Here is an 8,258-nt window from a genome sequence, read left to right as displayed (position 1 = left end):
ATTTTTCAGTATTTGTTCAGTAATATACCCAGCATATTGTCCATGTTTTTTTTTCTCTCTCAATGGACATTATTATTTGGTATAATGTTCCATCGTCGCAAATTAAGAAATATAGAAAATAGTTATTAATGATTAGTAATTATTTTACAACTATTGAAGCATTATAATCACCTTGGTTTGACGGAGACAGTGAAATCCTATGGAAAACTGCTATGACATGCGCACTGCGACCCCTAGTGGCACCACGGCTGTTTTCCCACTTATGACACTGCAATTTTAGCCAGTGTGACACAGAAAAGAGGAAAGCTGTTTTAGCATTGCATATAGCAATAACAAAATAGAAAATAGATCAGTTTTGTACAAAGCTCAAAATTGAACATTTCAGTACTTAGTATACTACACCGATCAGGCATTACATTATGACAGGTGAAGTGAATAACACTGATTATCTCTTCTTCACGGCACCTGTTAGTGGGTGGGATATATTAGGCAGCAAGTGAACAGGTTGTCCTCAAAGTTGATGTGTTAGAAGCAGGAAAAATTGTGAAGGCTAGACGACTGGGTCATAGCATCTCCAAAACTGCAGCTCTTGTGGGGTGTTCCCGGTCTGCAGTTCTCAGTATCTATCAAAAGTGCTCCAAGGAAGGAACAGTGGTGAACCGGCGACAGGGTCATGAGCGGCCAAGGCTCATTGATGCACGTGGGGAAAACATGGCACCAGGATGCACTATGGGAAGAAGGCAAGCCGGCGGAGAAAGTGTGATGCTTTGGGCAATGTTCTGCTGGGAAACCTTGGGTCCTGCCATCCATGTGGATGTTACTTTGACACGTACCACCTAACTAAGCATTGTTGCAGACCATGAACAGCCTTTCATGGAAACGGTATTCCCTGGTGGCTGTGGCTCTTTCAGCAGGATAATGCGCCCCTTATGCAGAGATGTATAGTAACGAAGTAGAACTACTTCACTACTATACTTACACTGTAAGCCTACACTGTTATCCCTGAAATTGTTTTAATTCAAATTATTTAGGTACAATAAACAAACTCCTACAGATTTGTTCAATTACTCCATGTTTTTCGTTTGTTGTACGATTTGCATGATTTTTTTCATTCTATTTAAATGTTTAAATTAAATGTACTTAACAAAGCCTATTTTAGTCGGTTGTCAATGCAACGCAATACAAGGAAGATGCTGATTGGCTCTTTGAACTGAAATCAGGCATGGATGCAGCTGTGCACATTTTTATCAACGTTTGCTGGTGAGTATATTTTGGTCTCAAACAGCTAATACATTATTAATCCCTAATAAATTAGATGTATAACAGTTAGCCAGTAAAACAAAATGTAAGTTTAGACTGTGTTTACACTCAAAAAATTATTTTACGATACTTTATTTAAACAATTTATTTTGTTTAAGGTTTTCAATTTGAAATAACTAAATAAATCAACTGAAGATAAAATAAGACATTAAGGCCTGGTTTCACAGACTGGGTTTAGATTAAGCCAGGATTAGGCCTTAGTTCAATTAGGACATTTTAGTAGCTTTTATAAATGTTCCTTTTAAAAAAACATCGCTGGTGTGCATCTTGAGACAAAACAATGGCACTGTCAGTACAAGTTGCTTTCAGTTAAAACAGCTCAAACATGCATTTTAGTCTGGGACTAGGCTTAAGCCTGGTCTGTGAAACCAGGGGTTAATCTCTGAAGATCTCAGCAGAGGAGGATTAAACAACTCCACAAACAGCATTACCAGCTTCATGCATTACTAATCAAATTGACTTTATTTCTGTTTCACCATGATGGAGATAAGTGTTTGTTTTTGTTGGACTCTTGACCATTGGCTATTTGAGATTCATGTTTTTTTCTTTAGCTGCTTTAACTGTGTTTAATAAAAAACACTTTAGTTATGCCAAGTCAAGCCAAAGAGAAAACGTGATATGGTGACTTTGGCTTATTGATGATGATGACATCATCATGTAATGGCTTAATCACTAATCTCGTTCAGACTCAAATGTTCTGGTTATTGAGGTAATGTGTTATAAATTTTGTATTTATGTGATGTTATTTATTATATAATAAATATATATTATTTATTCATGTTGTTCTACAGCATGAAATCCAGCACTGTTATGGTAATTGAATAATATTCAAGATTTTAAAATCATGTATCCTTACAATTTGCTTTTCCTTACTATAACAAATGTGCTTTATAAACACACAGTTAAAGCAGTCAGCGAAAACTCAAGTTAAAGAGTCAAGGGCGAACTAAAACGAACACTTATCTCCATCATGGTGACCTAAAATTTCAATACCACTGAAATAAAAACTGTTAGTTCAATTAACTAAAAGTTTTTAATTAAATGCTGTTTAAATTTTAAGTACATTAAACTGGAAATGTTTTGTTTTTTCAACAAGACAAAATTAACTTTTTTAGGGCAACGAGTTTCCATAAATTGTTTAAGTTCATTCAACCTGTATAGGCTTACAGTGTATACAGGTTGATTGAACCTAAAAAATTTATGGAAACTCGTTGCCCTAAAAAAGTTAATTTTGTCTTGTTGAAAAAACAACACATTTCCAGTTTAATGTACTTAAGATTTCAACAGCATTTAATTAAAAACTTTTAGTTAATTGAACTAACAGTTTTTAATTCAGTGGTATTGAAATTTTAGGTTACCATGATGGAGATAAGTGTTAGTTTTAGTTGGGCTCTTGGCCCTTAACTCTTTAATTTAGATTTTCGCTGCCTGCTTTAATTGTGTGTTCATAAAGCCCATTTGTTATGGCAAGGAAAAGCAAATTGTAAGAATAAAAGAGAATTAGTCACAATTCAGATGCATAATTTATTCATGCCGCAATGCATGGGGGAGTTGTGATTGGTGGTACCCAGCATGCACTGCAGCATGAAGCTTTTCATTGTCACCATTGTTGAGATTAATACATTGATTCTTGATTTGTGCATGTGTATAAGTATTGCCGTAGATTTAAACCTTTTGAGCACTACATGATTTTAAAATCTTGAATATGATTCAATTACCATAACGTGCTGGATCACATGCTGTAGAATAACATAAATAACATCATGTAAATACCAAATTGATAACACATTACCTCTATAACCAGAACACTTGAGTCTGAATGAGATTACTGATACAGCCACTACATGATGATGACATCATCATCAATAAGCCAAAGTCACCATATCACATTTTCTCTTTGGCTTGTCCTGGCCTAACTAAACTGTATTTTTTAAACACACAGTTAAAGCAGCTAAAGAAAAATAAAAACTAATGTTAACGAGCCAAGGGTCAAGAGTCCAACTAAAACAAACACTTATCTCCATCATGGTGAAACAGAAATAAAGTCAATTTGATTAGTAATGCATGAAACTGGTAATGCTGTTTGTGGAGTTGTTTAATCCTCCTCTGCTGAGATCTTCAGAGATTTAATGTCTTATTTTATCTTCAGTTGATTTATTTAGTTATTTCAAAATGAAAACCTAAAACAAAATAAATGGTTTAAATAAAGTCAACAGTATCGTAAAATAATTTTTTGAGTGTAAACACAGTCTAAACTTACATTTTGTTTTACTGGCTAACTGTTATACATCTAATTTATTAGGGATTAATAATGTATTAGCTGTTTGAGACCAAAATGTAAAGTTACAAGGCCTATACTGAAGCAAACGTTGATAAAAATGCGCACAGCTGCATCCATGCCTGACTTCAGTTCAAAGAGCCAATCAGCATCTTCCTTGTATTGCGTTGCATTGACAACCGACTAAAATAGGCTCTGTTAAGTACATTTAATTTAAACAATTAAATAGAATGAAAAAAAATCATGCAAATCGTACAACAAACGAAAAACATGGAGTAATTGAACATTTGGAGTTTATGTTTATTGTACCTAAATAATTTGAATTAAAACAATTTCAGGGATAACAGTGTAGGTACTAAAAGGTAGTATCTGTACTTTACAAGAGTATTATTTTTTTCTCCTACTTCCACTTTTACTTCAGTACATATTTTCGATGAGTTTAATACTTTTACTCCGATATTTTTTTTATGTGCTGCATCGTTACTTACAATTATAAAAATGTTACGAATCATTCCATTCCAAACCCACATTACCACTGCCAGAACGGTAGATGAAGCTGCCTGCGGTGGATGTCCAACCCGGCCCACATCCAAATGTGAAGTCAGAGGCCAGGCCAATGCCGCCCTGCAGCCAATTTTTAAGATTTTATTGGTCATATCAATCACAGTAGAGACTGCCTCTACACCAAACACTGATCCCTAAACCTACCCGTCACTGTTACGAATTAAGTACTGATTGCCTACACCAAACTCTTTTCCCTAAACCTACCCGTCACTGTTACGAATTAAGTACTGATTGACACCAAACTCTTTTCCCTAAACCTACCCGTTACTGTAACAAATCAAGTACTGATTGCCTACACCAAACTCTTTTCCCTAAACCTACCCGTCACTGTAACAAATCAAGTACTGATTGCCTACACCAAACTCTTTTCCCTAAACCTACCCGTCACTGTAACAAATCAAGTACTGATTGCCTACACCAAACTCTTTTCCCTAAACCTACCCGTCACTGTAACGAATTAAGTACTGATTGCCTACACCAAACTCTTTTCCCTAAACCTACCCATCACTGTAACGAATTAAGTACTGATTGCCTACACCAAACTCTTTTCCCTAAACCTACCCATCACTGTAACGAATTAAAGGGGTGGTAAAACACATTCTTTTGAAGGCTTGACTGTGTTTGTGGGGTGCACTGTAACATGTGTTCATGCTTCGTTTAAAAAAAAAATTGCCTTATTTGTCATATATTTGACCTTTATTCTACACTGCTCTGTCCCTCCTTGTAAAACGGTCTGATGCTTTCCGGGTTGTATGAAGCCAGTCCCTCAAAAATACGCGATGGGCTCAGATTGGTTAGCTGGCCCAGTGTGTTCTGATTCGCTAACCGCAGTGCACGTTTGTCGGAAACGTCACGCCCCTTACCGGAGGCTGTTTAGTATTAGAAACAACGCCGTCAATAAAACCATATGAGCTGGAATCAGACCCAGAACATTTGAGTGAAGATGATCGAGCAGAACCTGTTCAGTCCTCAAGAGTAAAGACTGCGGATCTATAATGATTGCTACTGAATGGCACTTTAACTTTTGTATTTTTAGAACAATTATAGCCAAATATCTGTCGCAAGAACTAACGTTAACCCAAAACGAACACTAAGCACTGACTTTAGTAAGTTAGCCAAATCACACACAGAACCATGTTTAGCATGCCTGAAGATAAACAATACATAAAAGCTCTAATCAAAGAATCATTTACACTAATGCCAGGTTCGCTGTTGAGATTTTAACGTTAATGTTTGTAACGTTAGGTTTTCGTCGGATATCGTTAAGTATGAATGAGCATTTAACAGACTGGTTTGCAGAAGTGTTGTCATCTGTTTACTTCCTTGCTACAACCTATTACAGGAAAACACATCGATGAAAAATAAATCAGACTTACAGGTTGTGGCCCGTGAACAGCTTCTGTTTGTAAATCCAGCTTTCAGGACAAGCCGTTGTGCATATCCTGTATTGAACTCGCGAAGTTTGTGGAAGTTTGTGTTGTCCTCCGTGAAATGTGCAGCGCGCGCGTCGTGCATCCACGCACCGGCAGTGTTTTTTTCACGCAGCTGACGTTGTGCAAATCTGGCATTGAAATCGCGAAGACGGTGGATGTTTTCCTCTGTTAGATGTGCTTAGATGTTAGATCTCCTCTGCAGGGAGCCCTGCGCGCGCCTGATTCCCCGCTGACTCAAACACACGTGCATATAACATGCTGTATGTTAAACGCTCTGCAACGCACCCCCGTCCCTATGAAGGCTGAACAGAGCAAGTACCCCAGACCTGCAATCCGGATGAATATAACAGCGTTTCCTCGGCATCGCGGCAACAACACTCCAGCCTACTAACCACAACAGCGCCGCGATACAAAATGGCCTCACCCCCCCCTTATTTAATATTCTCGGAGGAGGGGTTTATGTAAATATTGAGCCTGGTGATGTCAGCAAGCCCTGGAGGAATGTGTGTAGTCGCCTACTGGCCGTTTGCTGTAGTTCTTAGAAACTGATTTCTTTAAAAGCAAATATCTCCCTTTGCTTTAAACTTTGAACGTTGTAACTTTGCAGATGTTGTTTATGCTCAAGCAGCAACATTACACGCTAGCTAAAGTTAGAATAGTGAAATCGTGGTTTACCACCCCTTTAAGTACTGATTGCCTACACCAAACTCTTTTCCCTAAACCTAACCGTCACTGTAACGAATTAAAATTGCCTACACCAAACTCTTTTCCCTTAACTTACCCGTTACTGTAACGAATTAAGTACTGATTGCCTACACAGTAAAATCCCCAGAGTTAAATTAACACTGCTCAGAGAACATTTGGTCCCACTCTACAGAGTGTTAAAGTAACACTGAATCAGTGTTAAAGTTAATGAGATAATTGAGAGATTAATTAAGTGATGATTGGCCATTAGTGATGAACACCTGATGATAATGAGTAGAATCACTGAAGGAAAGAGAAAAAGAAAAACACAAGAACTACGAATGACTATAAAAAAGACATTAAATCTCTGAAGATCTCAGCAGAGGAGGATTAAACAACTCCACAAACAGCATTACCAGCTTCACACATTACTAACCAGACTGACTTTATTTCTGTCAGACGTCTCTTATTGAGAATTAACAGATTTTTTGTTTGATTCTGTTGTGAAAATTGTTAGTTTTTAATGTGACCATCATGGTGATCAGTGTTTTCTTTAGTTGGGCAGTTTGATGACGTTTTAACGTTAGTGTTTCTCTGGCTGCTGTAACTGAGTTTGTTATGGCAAGAAAAGCAAGAGTAAACACATTCAGATGCTGTCGGCTGCTCGATGTCGAGAATATGATCATTGTATAATGATTTAATTCATTGATTTTACGACTGAGTTTGAGCAATATCCTATTAACTTTTTTTATTGTGATTTTAGAGAAGATCCAACACTGTTTTAATCAGAAAAGCTGAATAAATTTTGAAATCGATTGTACACTAATCACTTCTAACTCCTGCGAGATGAACTCACACACAGACATCAAGAATCTGCCTATGAATCTCAACAATGGTGACATGCTTCATGCCACAATGCATTCTGGGAGCCATAGATGAGTTTTGCGTGATGCACCCAGAATGCATTGTGGCATGTCACCATTGTTAAGATTCATAGGCTGATTCTTGATGTCTATGTGTGAGTAAAACTCGCAGGAGTTAGAAGTGCTTATTGTGTGATGTGTTAGTAAACCGCAGTACAAATCTTATGTAAAAATGTTTTGATAATTGTTTAGTTTCTCTGATGATAACATTGCTGGATCTTCTGCCCTAGAATCACAAGTCTCCTATAATCAATGACTTTCAGGGGATCAGCAAATAAGGCACTATATGATGATAACAACTGTATCATAAACAACAAGCGTCAAGATTTTCTTGCCATTTTCACCGTAACGAACAGTTACAGCAGCCAGAGAAAATCTTATGTTAGTAAGTCAAGGGTCAAGAGCCCAATTAAAGCAAACACTAATCACAATAATGGTAACTTCAAACAACTTTAATTTTCAATAAAACATCAACATCTAAACCTCAATAAGAGCTTCTGTAGTCGTCTGATAGAAATAAAGTCTGTCTGGTTAGTAATGTGTGAAGCTGGTAATACTGTTTGTGGAGTTGTTTAATCCTCCTCTGCTGAGATCTTCAGAGATTTAATGTCTTTTTTATAGTCAGTCGTAGTTCTTGTGTTTTTCTTTTTCTCTTTCCTTCAGTGATTCTACTCATTATCATCAGGTGTTCATCACTAATGGCCAATCATCACTTAATTAATCTCTCAATTATCTCATTAACTTTAACACTGATTCAGTGTTACTTTAACACTCTGTAGAGTGGGACCAAATGTTCTCTGAGCAGTGTTAATTTAACTCTGGGGATTTTACTGTGTACACCAAACACTGATCTCTAAACCTACCCGTAACTGTAACCAATGAAATTAGCTGCAGGGCGGGAGTTCTGACGTCACACTTGGATGTGGGCGGAGTTGGATATCCACCGCAGGCTGCAGCGAGCCCTACTTGCGGGCAAATGCAGCGAAATCGATCATGTCTAAATATAAGAAAAATTATAGTGGAAATGGACCAGAGACACTAGTTAGTGTTGATGAT

This window comes from Gobio gobio (assembly GCF_949357685.1).
Source record: "Gobio gobio genome assembly, chromosome: 1".
Classification (NCBI taxonomy): domain Eukaryota; kingdom Metazoa; phylum Chordata; class Actinopteri; order Cypriniformes; family Gobionidae; genus Gobio; species Gobio gobio.
The sequence above is the reverse complement of the archived record's forward strand: the minus strand, read 5'-3'. Positions refer to the sequence as shown.